General features: G+C 46.2%; 1 protein-coding gene across 8 annotated transcripts in view; it reads right to left on the bottom strand.

The window, feature by feature from the left end:
• The window catches only part of CNTFR (ciliary neurotrophic factor receptor), an 869,018-nt gene that overhangs the window by 531,265 nt on the left and 325,315 nt on the right, over window positions 1–12,438 (bottom strand). The window contains exon 1 of one of the 8 annotated variants that reach the window (XM_073683127.1): window positions 5,366–5,508. The exons of the other annotated variants lie outside the window; for them this stretch is intronic. The gene's annotated coding sequence lies outside the window, so the exon portion shown is untranslated. Of the gene's footprint in view, window positions 1–5,365; window positions 5,509–12,438 lie in introns of those variants that run through there. 8 annotated transcript variants of the gene reach the window in all.

The following is a 12,438-nucleotide window of genomic DNA, read 5'->3' on the forward strand; positions in this document are numbered from 1 at the left end:
AATGCTGGGGCTTGTAGTCCCCCTCTCACATACAATGCTGGTGCTTGTAGTCTCCCTCTCACATACAATGCTGGGGCTTGTAGTCCCCTCTCATATAGAATGCTGGGGCTTGTAGTCCCCTCTCACATAGAATGCTGGGGCTTGTAGTCTCCCTCTCACATACAATGCTGGGGCTTGTTGTCCCCCTCTCACATAGAATGCTGGGACTTGTAGTCCCCTCTCACATACAATGCTGGGGCTTGTAGTCCCCCTCTCACATAGAATGCTGGGGCTTGTAGCCCACCTCTCACATAGAATGCTGGGGCTTGTAGTCACCCTCTCACATAGAATGCTGGGGCTTGTAGCCCACCTCTTACATAGAATGCTGGGGCTTGTAGTCACCCTCTCACATACAATGCTGGGTCTTGTAGTCTCCCTCTCACATAGAATGCTGGGGCTTGTAGCCCACCTCTCACATAGAAGGCTGGGGCTTGTAGTCCCCCTCTCACATAGAATGCTGGGGTTGTAGTCCCCCTCTCACATACAATGCTGGGTCTTGTAGTCCCCTCTCACATAGAATACTAGGGCTTGTAGCCCACCTCTCACATAGAATGCTGGGGCTTGTAGCCCCCTCTCACATAGAATGCTGGGGCTTGTAGCCCACCTCTCACATAGAAGGCTGGGGCTTGTAGTCCCCCTCTCACATAGAATGCTGGGGTTGTAGTCCCCCTCTCACATACAATGCTGGGTCTTGTAGTCCCCTCTCACATAGAATACTGGGGCTTGTAGCCCACCTCTCACATACAATGCTGGGGCTTGTAGCCCCCTCTCACATAGAATGCTGGGGCTTGTAGCCCCCTCTCACATAGAATGCTGGGGCTTGTAGTCTCCCTCTTTCATACAATGCTGGGGCTTGTAGTCTCCCTCTCACATACAATGCTGGGGCTTGTAGTTCCCCTCTCACATAGAATGCTGGAGCTTGTAGTCCCCTCTCACATACAATGCTGGGGCTTGCAGGCCACCTCTTACATAGAACGCTGGAGCTTGTAGTCCCCCTCTCACATAGGATGCTGGGGCTTGTAGTCCCCTCTCACATACAATGCTGGGTCTTGTAGCCCCCCTCTCACATAGAATGCTGGGGCTTGTAGTCCCCTCTCACATAGAATGCTGGGGCTTGTAGTCCCCTCTCACATAGAATGCTGGGGCTTGTAGTCCCCCTCTCACATAGAATGCTGGGGCTTGTAGTCTCCCTCTCACATACAATGCTGGGGCTTGTAGTCCCCCTCTCACATAGAATGCTGGGGCTTGTAGTCCCCCTCTCACATACAATGCAGGGGCTTGTAGTCCCCTCTCACATACAATGCTAGGGCTTGTAGTCCCCTCTCACATAGGATGCTGGGGCTTGTAGGCCCCCTCTCATATACAATGCTGGTGCTTGTAGTCCCCATCTCACATAGAATGCTCGGGCTTGTAATCTCTCACAGAGAATGCTGGGGTTGTAGTCCCCTCTCACATAGAATGCTGGGGCTTGTAGTCCCCTCTCACATAGAATGCTGGGGCTTGTAGTCCCCCTCTCACATAGAATGCTGGGGCTTGTAGTCCCCCTCTCACATACAATGCAGGGGCTTGTAGTCCCCTCTCACATAGAATGCTGGGGCTTGTAGTCCCCCTCTCATATACAATGCTGGGGCTTGTAGTCCCCTCTCATATAGGATGCTGGGGCTTGTAGTCCCCCTCTCACATACAATGCAGGGGCTTGTAGTCCCCTCTCACATAGGATGCTGGGGCTTGTAGTCCCCCTCTCATATACAATGCTGGGGCATGTAGTCCCCCTCTCACATACAATGCTGGGGCTTGTAGTCTCCCTCTCACATACAATGCTGGGGCTTGTAGTCCCCTCTCATATAGAATGCTGGGGCTTGTGGTCCCCTCTCACAAAGAATGCTGGGGCTTGTAGTCTCCCTCTCACATACAATGCTGGGGCTTGTTCCCCTCTCACATAGAATGCTGGGGCTTGTAGTCCCCTCTCACATACAATGCTGGGGCTTGTAGCTCACCTTTTACATAGAATGCTGGGGCTTGTAGTCACCCTCTCATATACAATGCTGGGTCTTGTAGTCTCCCTCTCACATAGAATGCTGGGGCTTGTAGTCCCCCTCTCACATAGAATGCTGGGGCTTGTAGCCCCCTCTCACATAGAATGCTGGGGTTGTAGTCCACCTCTCACATAGAATACTGGGGCTTGTAGCCCACCTCTCACATAGAATGCTGGGGCTTGTAGCCTCCTCTCACATAGAATGCTGAGGCTTGTAGCCCCCTCCCACATAGAATGTTGGGGCTTGTAGTCCCCCTCTTATATAGAATGCTGGGTCTTGTAGCCCCCTCTCACATAGAATGCTGAGGCTTGTAGCCCACCTCTCACATAGAATGCTGGGGCTTGTAGCCCCCTCTCATATACAATGCTGGGGCTTGTAGCCCCCTCTCACATAGAATGCTGAGGCTTGTAGCCCCCTCTCACATAGAATGCTGGGTCTTGTAGTCCCCTCTCACATACAATGCTGGGGCTTGTAGCCCCCTCTCACATACAATGCTGAGGCTTGTAGCCCTCTCTCACATAGATTGCTGGGGCTTGTAGCCCCCTCTCACATAGAATGCTGGGGTTGTAGTCCCCCTTTCACATACAATGTTGGGGCTTGTAGTCCCCCTCTCACATACAATGCTGGGGCTTGTAGTACCCCTCTCACATAGAATGCTGGGGCTTGTAGCCCCCTCTCACATAGAATGCTGGGGCTTGTAGTCCCCCTCTCACATACAATGCTGGGGCTTGTAGTCCCCCTCTCACATACAATGCTGGGGCTTGTAGTCCCCCTCTCACATAGAATGCTGGGGTTGTAGTCCCCCTCTCACATACAATGTTGGGGCTTGTAGTCCCCCTCTCACATACAATGCTGGGGCTTGTAGTCCCCCACTCACATACAATGCTGGGGCTTGTAGTCCCTCTCTCACATATAATGCTGGGGCTTGTAGTCTCCCTCTCACATACAATGCTGGGGCTTGTAGTACCCCTCTCACATAGAAGGCTGGGGCTTGTAGCCCACCTCTCACATACAATGCTGGGGTTGTAGTCCCCCTCTCACATACAATGCTGGGGCTTGTAGTCCCCTCTCACATAGAATGCTGGGGCTTGTAGTCCCCTCTCACATAGAATGCTGGGGCTTGTAGCCCCCTCTCACATAGGATGCTGGGGATTGTAGTCCCCCTATCACATAGAATGCTGGGGCTTGTAGTCCCCCTCTCACATAGAATGATGGGGCTTGTAGTCCCCCTCTCACATAGAATGCTGGGGCTTGTAGCCCCCTCTCACATACAATGCTGGGGCTTGTAGTACCCCTCTCACATAGAATGCTGGGGCTTGTAGCCCCCTCTCACATAGGATGCTGGGGATTGTAGTCCCCCTCTCACATAGAATGCTGGGGCTTGTAGTCCCCCTCTCACATAGAATGATGGGGCTTGTAGTCCCCCTCTCACATAGAATGCTGGGGCTTGTAGTCCCCCTCTCACATACAATGCTGGGGCTTGTAGTCTCCTTCTCACATAGAATGTGGGGCTTGTAGCCCACCTCTCACATAGAATGCTGGGGCTTGTAGTCCCCCTCTCACATAGAATGCTGGGGTTGTAGTCCCTCTCTCACATACAATGCTGGGGCTTGTAGTCCCCCTCTCACATAGAATGCTGGGGCTTGTAGTCCCCCTCTCACATAGAATGCTGGGGCTTGTAGTCTCCCTCTCACATAGAATGCTGGGGCTTGTAGCCCACCTCTCACATAGAAGGCTGGGGCTTGTAGTCCCCCTCTCATATAGAATGCTGGGGCTTGTAGTCTCTCTCTCACATAGAATGCTGGGGCTTGTAGCCCACCTCTCACATAGAAGGCTGGGGCTTGTAGTCCCCCTCTCATATAGAATGCTGGGGCTTGTAGTCTCTCTCTCACATAGAATGCTGGGGCTTGTAGCCCACCTCTCACATTGAAGGCTGGGGCTTGTAGTCCCCCTCTCACATAGAATGCTGGGGTTGTAGTCCCCCTCTCACATACAATGCTGGGTCTTGTAGTCCCCTCTCACATAGAATACTGGGGCTTGTAGCCCACCTCTCACATAGAATGCTGGGGCTTGTAGTCCCCCTCTCACATAGAATGCTGGGGCTTGTAGCCCACCTCTCACATAGAATGCTGGGGTTGTAGTCCCCCTCTCACATACAATGCTGGGGCTTGTAGTCTCCCTGTCACATAGAATGCTGGGGCTTGTAGTCTCCCTCTCACATAGAATGCTGGGGCTTGTAGCCCACCTCTCACATAGAATGCTGGGGCTTGTAGTCCCCCTCTCACATAGAATGCTGGGGCTTGTAGTCCCCCTCTCACATACAATGCTGGGGCTTGTAGTCCCCCTCTCACATACAATGCTGGGGTTGTAGTCCCTCTCTCACATACAATGCTGGGGCTTGTAGTCCCCCTCTCACATGCAATGCTGGGGCTTGTAGTCCCCCTCTCACATACAATGCTGGGGCTTGTAGTCCCCTCTCACATAGAATGCTGGGGCTTGTAGTCCCCTCTCACATAGAATGCTGGGGCTTGTAGTCCCACTCTCACATACAATGCTGGGGCTTGTAGTCCCCTCTCACATAGAATGCTGCGGCTTGTAGTCCCCTCTCACATAGAATGCTGGGGCTTGTAGTCCCACTCTCACATAGAATATTGGGGCTTGTAGTCCCCCTCTCACATAGAATGCTGGGGTTTGTAGTCCCCCTCTCACATACAATGCTGGGGCTTGTAGTCCCCCTCTCACATACAATGCTGGGGCTTGTAGTCCCCCTCTCACATAGAATGCTAGGGCTTGTAGCCCCCTCTCACATAGAATGCTGGGGCTTGTAGTCCCCCTCTTACATAGAATGCTGGGGCTTGTAGTCCCCCTCTCACATACAATGCTGGGGCTTGTAGTCCCCCTCTCACATAGAATGCTGGGGTTGTAGTCCCTCTCTCACATATAATGCTGGGGCTTGTAGTCTCCCTCTCACATAGAATGCTGGGGCTTGTAGTCCCCCTCTCACATAGAATGCTAGGGCTTGTAGCCCCCTGTCACATAGAATGCTGGGGCTTGTAGTCCCCCTATCACATACAATGCTGGGGCTTGTAGTCCCCCTCTCACATACAATGCTGGGGCTTGTAGTCCCCCTCTCACATACAATGCTGGGGCTTGTAGTCCCCCTCTGCTTGTTGGGGCCCACTGACACCAGCTCACTATAGCTCACCAGCTCACTATCCTCGGGTTGTGTCAGGACATGATGGGACATGTAGTCCTACAGTCAGACTGATGACAGGACAATGAGTACTCACCGGAGGGAACAGTGCGGTCCTGATGCCCGGAGCAGTGGAGGTGCCAGCCGCAGCGCCCAGAACAGAGCCTGAGACCAAGGAGGCGAATCAGACCCTTCCCCTAATCCCCGGACATGATTGATGAATTCTTTCATAGCCCATCTGAATGGAAATGAGTGTGTAAGGAGATTAGAGGCATGTGACCCTCCTGAGGGGCGAGGAATGTACCCGGGTGACAGCAAATCACCATGAATGGAGACCAGCATTCCTGAGAACAACAGCAAGGCAAGACAGCAGATGTAGCCCAGAGCGGTCACAGAGGGCTTACATGGGACTGCAAGCGACAGCTACTGCATTATCTGCACTCACAGAGGTGCCATATAGTGTTTACATGGGACTGCAAGTGACAGCTACTGCATTATCTGCACTCACAGAGGTGTCATATCGTGTTTACATGGGACTCCAAGTGACAGCTACTGCATTATCTGCACTCACAGAGGTGTCATATAGTGTTTACATGGGACTGCAAGTGACAGCTACTGCATTATCTGCACTCACAGAGGTGTCACATAGTGTTTACATGGGACTGCAAGTGACAGCTACTGCATTATCTGCACTCACAGAGGTGCCACATAATGTTTACATGGGACTGCAAGTGACAGCTACTGCATTATCTGCCCTCACAGAGATGTCACATAGTGTTTACATGGGACTGCAAGTGAAAGCTACTGCATTATCTGCACTCACAGAGGTGTGTCACATAGTGTTTACATGGGACTGCAAGTGACATCTACTACATTATCTGTACTCAGAGAGTTATCACTGTGTTATTTGTGGTGTTGCATAGGACTGCAGGTGACATCTATTACATTATCTGTACTCAGAGAGTTATCACTGTGTTATCTGTGGTGTTACATAGGACTGCAGGTGACATCTACTACATTATCTGTGCTCAGAGAGTTATCAATGTGTTATCTGTGGTGTTACATAGGACTGCAGATGACATCTACTACATTATCTGTACTCAGAGAGTTATCAATGTGTTATCTGTGGTGTTACATAGGACTGCAGGTGACATCTACTACATTATCTGTACTCAGAGAGTTATCACTGTGTTATCTGTGGTGTTACATAGGACTGCAGATGACATCTACTACATTATCTGTACTCAGAGAGTTATCAATGTGTTATCTGTGGTGTTACATAGGACTGCAGGTGACATCTACTACATTATCTGTACTCATGAGAGTTATCACTGTGTTATCTGTGGTGTTACATAGGACTGCAGGTGACATCTACTACATTATCTGTACTCAGAGAGTTATCACTGTGTTATCTGTGGTGTTACATAGGACTGCAGGTGACATCTACTACATTATCTGTACTCAGAGAGTTATCACTGTGCTATCTGTGGTGTTACATAGGACTGCAGGTGACATCTACTACATTATCTGTACTCAGAGAGTTATCACTGTGTTATCTGTGGTGTTACATAGGACTGCAGGTGACATCTACTACATTATCTGTACTCAGAGAGTTATCACTGTGCTATCTGTGGTGTTACATAGGACTGCAGGTGACATCTACTACATTATCTGTACTCAGAGAGTTATCACTGTGTTATCTGTGGCGTTACATAGGACAGCAGGTGACATCTACTACATTATCTGTACTCAGAGAGTTATCACTGTGCTATCTGTGGTGTTACATAGGACTGCAGGTAACATCTACTACATTATCTGTACTCAGAGAGTTATCAATGTGTTATCTGTGGTATTACATATGACTGCAGGTGACATCTACTACATTATCTGTACTCAGAGAGTTATCACTGTGTTATCTGTGGTGTTACATAGGACTGCAGGTGACATCTACTACATTATCTGTACTCAGAGAGTTATCACTGTGTTATCTGTGGTGTTGCATAGGACTGCAGGTGACATCTACTACATTATCTGTACTCAGAGAGTTATCACTGTGTTATCTGTGGTGTTACATAGGACTGCAGGTGACATCTACTACATTATCTGTACTCAGAGAGTTATCACTGTGTTATCTGTGGTGTTACATAGGACTGCAGGTGACATCTACTACATTATCAGTACTCAGAGAGTTATCACTGTGTTATCTGTGGTGTTACATAGGACTGCAGGTGACATCTACTACATTATCTGTACTCAGAGAGTTATCACTGTGTTATCTGTGGCGTTACATAGGACTGCAGGTGACATCTACTACATTATCTGTACTCAGAGAGTTATCAATGTGTTATCTGTGGTGTTACATAGGACTGCAGGTGACATCTACTACATTATCTGTACTCATGAGAGTTATCACTGTGTTATCTGTGGTGTTACATAGGACTGCAGGTGACATCTACTACATTATCTGTACTCAGAGAGTTATCACTGTGTTATCTGTGGTGTTACATAGGACTGCAGGTGACATCTACTACATTATCTGTACTCAGAGAGTTATCACTGTGTTATCTGTGGTGTTACATAGGACTGCAGGTGACATCTACTACATTATCTGTACTCAGAGAGTTATCACTGTGTTATCTGTGGTGTTACATAGGACTGCAGATGACATCTACTACATTATCTGTACTCAGAGAGTTATCAATGTGTTATCTGTGGTGTTACATAGGACTGCAGGTGACATCTACTACATTATCTGTACTCATGAGAGTTATCACTGTGTTATCTGTGGTGTTACATAGGACTGCAGGTGACATCTACTACATTATCTGTACTCAGAGAGTTATCACTGTGTTATCTGTGGTGTTACATAGGACTGCAGGTGACATCTACTACATTATCTGTACTCAGAGAGTTATCACTGTGTTATCTGTGGTGTTACATAGGACTGCAGGTGACATCTACTACATTATTTGTACATTATCTGTACTCAGAGAGTTATCATTGTGCTATCTGTGGTGTTACATAGGACTGCAGGTGACATCTACTACATTATCTGTACTCAGAGAGTTATCACTGTGTTATCTGTGGTGTTACATAGGACTGCAGGTGACATCTACTACATTATCTGTACTCAGAGAGTTATCACTGTGCTATCTGTGGTGTTACATAGGACTGCAGGTGACATCTACTACATTATCTGTACTCAGAGAGTTATCACTGTGTTATCTGTGGCGTTACATAGGACTGCAGGTGACATCTACTACATTATCTGTACTCAGAGAGTTATCACTGTGCTATCTGTGGTGTTACATAGGACTGCAGGTAACATCTACTACATTATCTGTACTCAGAGAGTTATCAATGTGTTATCTGTGGTATTACATATGACTGCAGGTGACATCTACTACATTATCTGTACTCAGAGAGTTATCACTGTGTTATCTGTGGTGTTACATAGGACTGCAGGTGACATCTACTACATTATCTGTACTCAGAGAGTTATCACTGTGTTATCTGTGGTGTTGCATAGGACTGCAGGTGACATCTACTACATTATCTGTACTCAGAGAGTTATCACTGTGTTATCTGTGGTGTTACATAGGACTGCAGGTGACATCTACTACATTATCAGTACTCAGAGAGTTATCACTGTGTTATCTGTGGTGTTACATAGGACTGCAGGTGACATCTACTACATTATCTGTACTCAGAGAGTTATCACTGTGTTATCTGTGGCGTTACATAGGACTGCAGGTGACATCTACTACATTATCTGTACTCAGAGAGTTATCACTGTGTTATCTGTGGCGTTACATAGGACTGCAGGTGACATCTACTACATTATCTGTACTCAGAGAGTTATCACTGTGCTATCTGTGGTGTTACATAGGACTGCAGGTAACATCTACTACATTATCTGTACTCAGAGAGTTATCAATGTGTTATCTGTGGTGTTACATAGGACTGCAGGTGAAATCTACTACATTATCTGTACTCAGAGAGTTATCACTGTGTTATCTGTGGTGTTACATAGGACTGCAGGTGACATCTACTACATTATCTGTACTCAGAGAGTTATCACTGTGTTATCTGTGGTGTTACATAGGACTGCAGGTGACATCTACTACATTATCAGTACTCAGAGAGTTATCACTGTGTTATCTGTGGTGTTACATAGGACTGCAGGTGACATCTACTACATTATCTGTACTCAGAGAGTTATCACTGTGTTATCTGTGGCGTTACATAGGACTGCAGGTGACATCTACTACATTATCTGTACTCAGGGAGTTATCACTGTGTTATCTGTGGTGTTACATAGGACTGCAGGTGACATCTACTACATTATCTGTACTCAGAGAGTTATCACTGTGTTATCTGTGGTGTTACATAGGACTGCAGGTGACATCTACTACATTATCTGTACTCAGAGAGTTATCACTGTGTTATCTGTGGTGTTACATAGGACTGCAGGTGACATCTACTACATTATCTGTACTCAGAGAGTTATCACTGTGTTATCTGTGGCGTTACATAGGACTGCAGGTGACATCTACTACATTATCTGTACTCAGAGAGTTATCACTGTGTTATCTGTGGTTTTACATAGGACTGCAGGTGACATCTAACTACATTATCTGTACTCACAGAGTTATCACTGTGTTATCTGTGGTGTTACATAGGACTGCAGGTGACATCTACTACATTATCTGTACTCAGAGAGTTATCACTGTGTTATCTGTGGTGTTACATAGGACTGCAGGTGACATCTACTACATTATCAGTACTCAGAGAGATATCACTGTGTTATCTGTGGTGTTACATAGGACTGCAGGTGACATCTACTACATTATCTGTACTCAGAGAGTTATCACTGTGTTATCTGTGGTGTTACATAGGACTGCAGGTGACATCTACTACATTATCTGTACTCAGAGTTATCACTGTGTATCTGTGGTGTTACATAGGACTGCAGGTGACATCTACTACATTATCTGTACTCAGAGAGATATCACTGTCGTATCTGTGGTGTTACATAGGACTGCAGGTGACATCTACTACATTATCTGTACTCAGAGAGTTATCACTGTGTTATCTGTGGTGTTACATAGGACTGCAGGTGACATCTACTACATTATCTGTACTCAGAGAGTTATCACTGTGTATCTGTGGTGTTACATAGGACTGCAGGTGACATCTACTACATTATCTGTACTCACAGAGTTATCACTGTGTTATCTGTGGCGTTACATAGGACTGCAGGTGACATCTACTACATTATCTGTACTCAGAGAGTTATCACTGTGTTATCTGTGGTTTTACATAGGACTGCAGGTGACATCTACTACATTATCTGTACTCAGAGAGTTATCACTATGTTATCTGTGGTGTTACATAGGACTGCAGGTGACATCTACTACATTATCTGTACTCAGAGAGTTATCACTGTGTTATCTGTGGTGTTACATAGGACTGCAGGTGACATCTACTACATTATCTGTACTCAAGAGTTATCACTGTGTTATCTGTGGTGTTACATAGGACTGCAGGTGACATCTACTACATTATCAGTACTCAGAGAGATATCACTGTGTTATCTGTGGTGTTACATAGGACTGCAGGTGACATCTACTACATTATTTGTACTCAGAGAGTTATCACTGTGTTATCTGTGGTGTTACATAGGACTGCAGGTGACATCTACTACATTATCCGTACTCAGAGAGTTATCACTGTGTTATCTGTGGCGTTACATAGGACTGCAGGTGACATCTACTACATTATCAGTACTCAGAGAGATATCACTGTGTTATCTGTGGCGTTACATAGGACTGCAGGTGACATCTACTACATTATCAGTACTCAGAGAGATATCACTGTGTTATCTGTGGTGTTACATAGGACTGCAGGTGACATCTACTACATTATCTGTACTCAGAGAGTTATCAATGTGTTATCTGTGGTGTTACATAGGACTGCAGGTGACATCTACTACATTATCTGTACTCAGAGAGATATCACTGTGTATCTGTGGTGTTACATAGGACTGCAGGTGACATCTACTACATTATCTGTACTCAGAGAGTTATCACTGTGTTATCTGTGGTGTTACATAGGACTGCAGGTGACATCTACTACATTATCTGTACTCAGAGTTATCACTGTGTTATCTGTGGTGTTACATAGGACTGCAGGAGACATCTACTACATTATCTGTACTCAGAGAGATATCACTGTGTTATCTGTGGTGTTACATAGGACTGCAGGTGACATCTACTACATTATCTGTACTCAGAGAGTTATCACTGTGTTATCTGTGGTGTTACATAGGACTGCAGGTGACATCTACTACATTATCTGTACTCAGAGAGTTATCACTGTGTTATCTGTGGTGTTACATAGGACTGCAGGTGACATCTACTACATTATCTGTACTCAGAGAGTTATCACTGTGTTATCTGTGGCGTTACATAGGACTGCAGGTGACATCTACTACATTATCAGTACTCAGAGAGATATCACTGTGTTATCTGTGGCGTTACATAGGACTGCAGGTGACATCTACTACATATCTGTACTCAGAGAGTTATCACTGTGTTATCTGTGGTGTTACATAGGATGCAGGTGACATCTACTACATTATCTGTACTCAGAGAGATATCACTGTGTTATCTGTGGTGTTACATAGGACTGCAGGTGACATCTACTACATTATCTGTACTCAGAGAGTTATCACTGTGTTATCTGTGGTGTTACATAGGACTGCAGGTGACATCTACTACATTATCTGTACTCAGAGTTATCACTGTGTTATCTGTGGTGTTACATAGGACTGCAGGAGACATCTACTACATTATCTGTACTCAGAGAGATATCACTGTGTTATCTGTGTGTTACATAGGACTGCAGGTGACATCTACTACATTATCTGTACTCAGAGAGTTATCACTGTGTTATCTGTGGTGTTACATAGGACTGTAGGTGACATCTACTACATTATCTGTACTCAGAGAGATATCACTGTCGTATCTGTGGTGTTACATAGGACTGCAGGTGACATCTACTACAATATCTGTACTCAGAGAGTTATCACTGTGTTATCTGTGGTGTTACATAGGACTGCAGGTGACATCTACTACATTATCTGTACTCAGAGAGTTATCACTGTGT

Source organism: Phyllobates terribilis, unplaced genomic scaffold, assembly GCF_046119375.1.
Source record: "Phyllobates terribilis strain yellow unplaced genomic scaffold, ASM4611937v1 Scaffold_1__5_contigs__length_1240528914, whole genome shotgun sequence".
Classification (NCBI taxonomy): Eukaryota; Metazoa; Chordata; class Amphibia; order Anura; family Dendrobatidae; genus Phyllobates; species Phyllobates terribilis.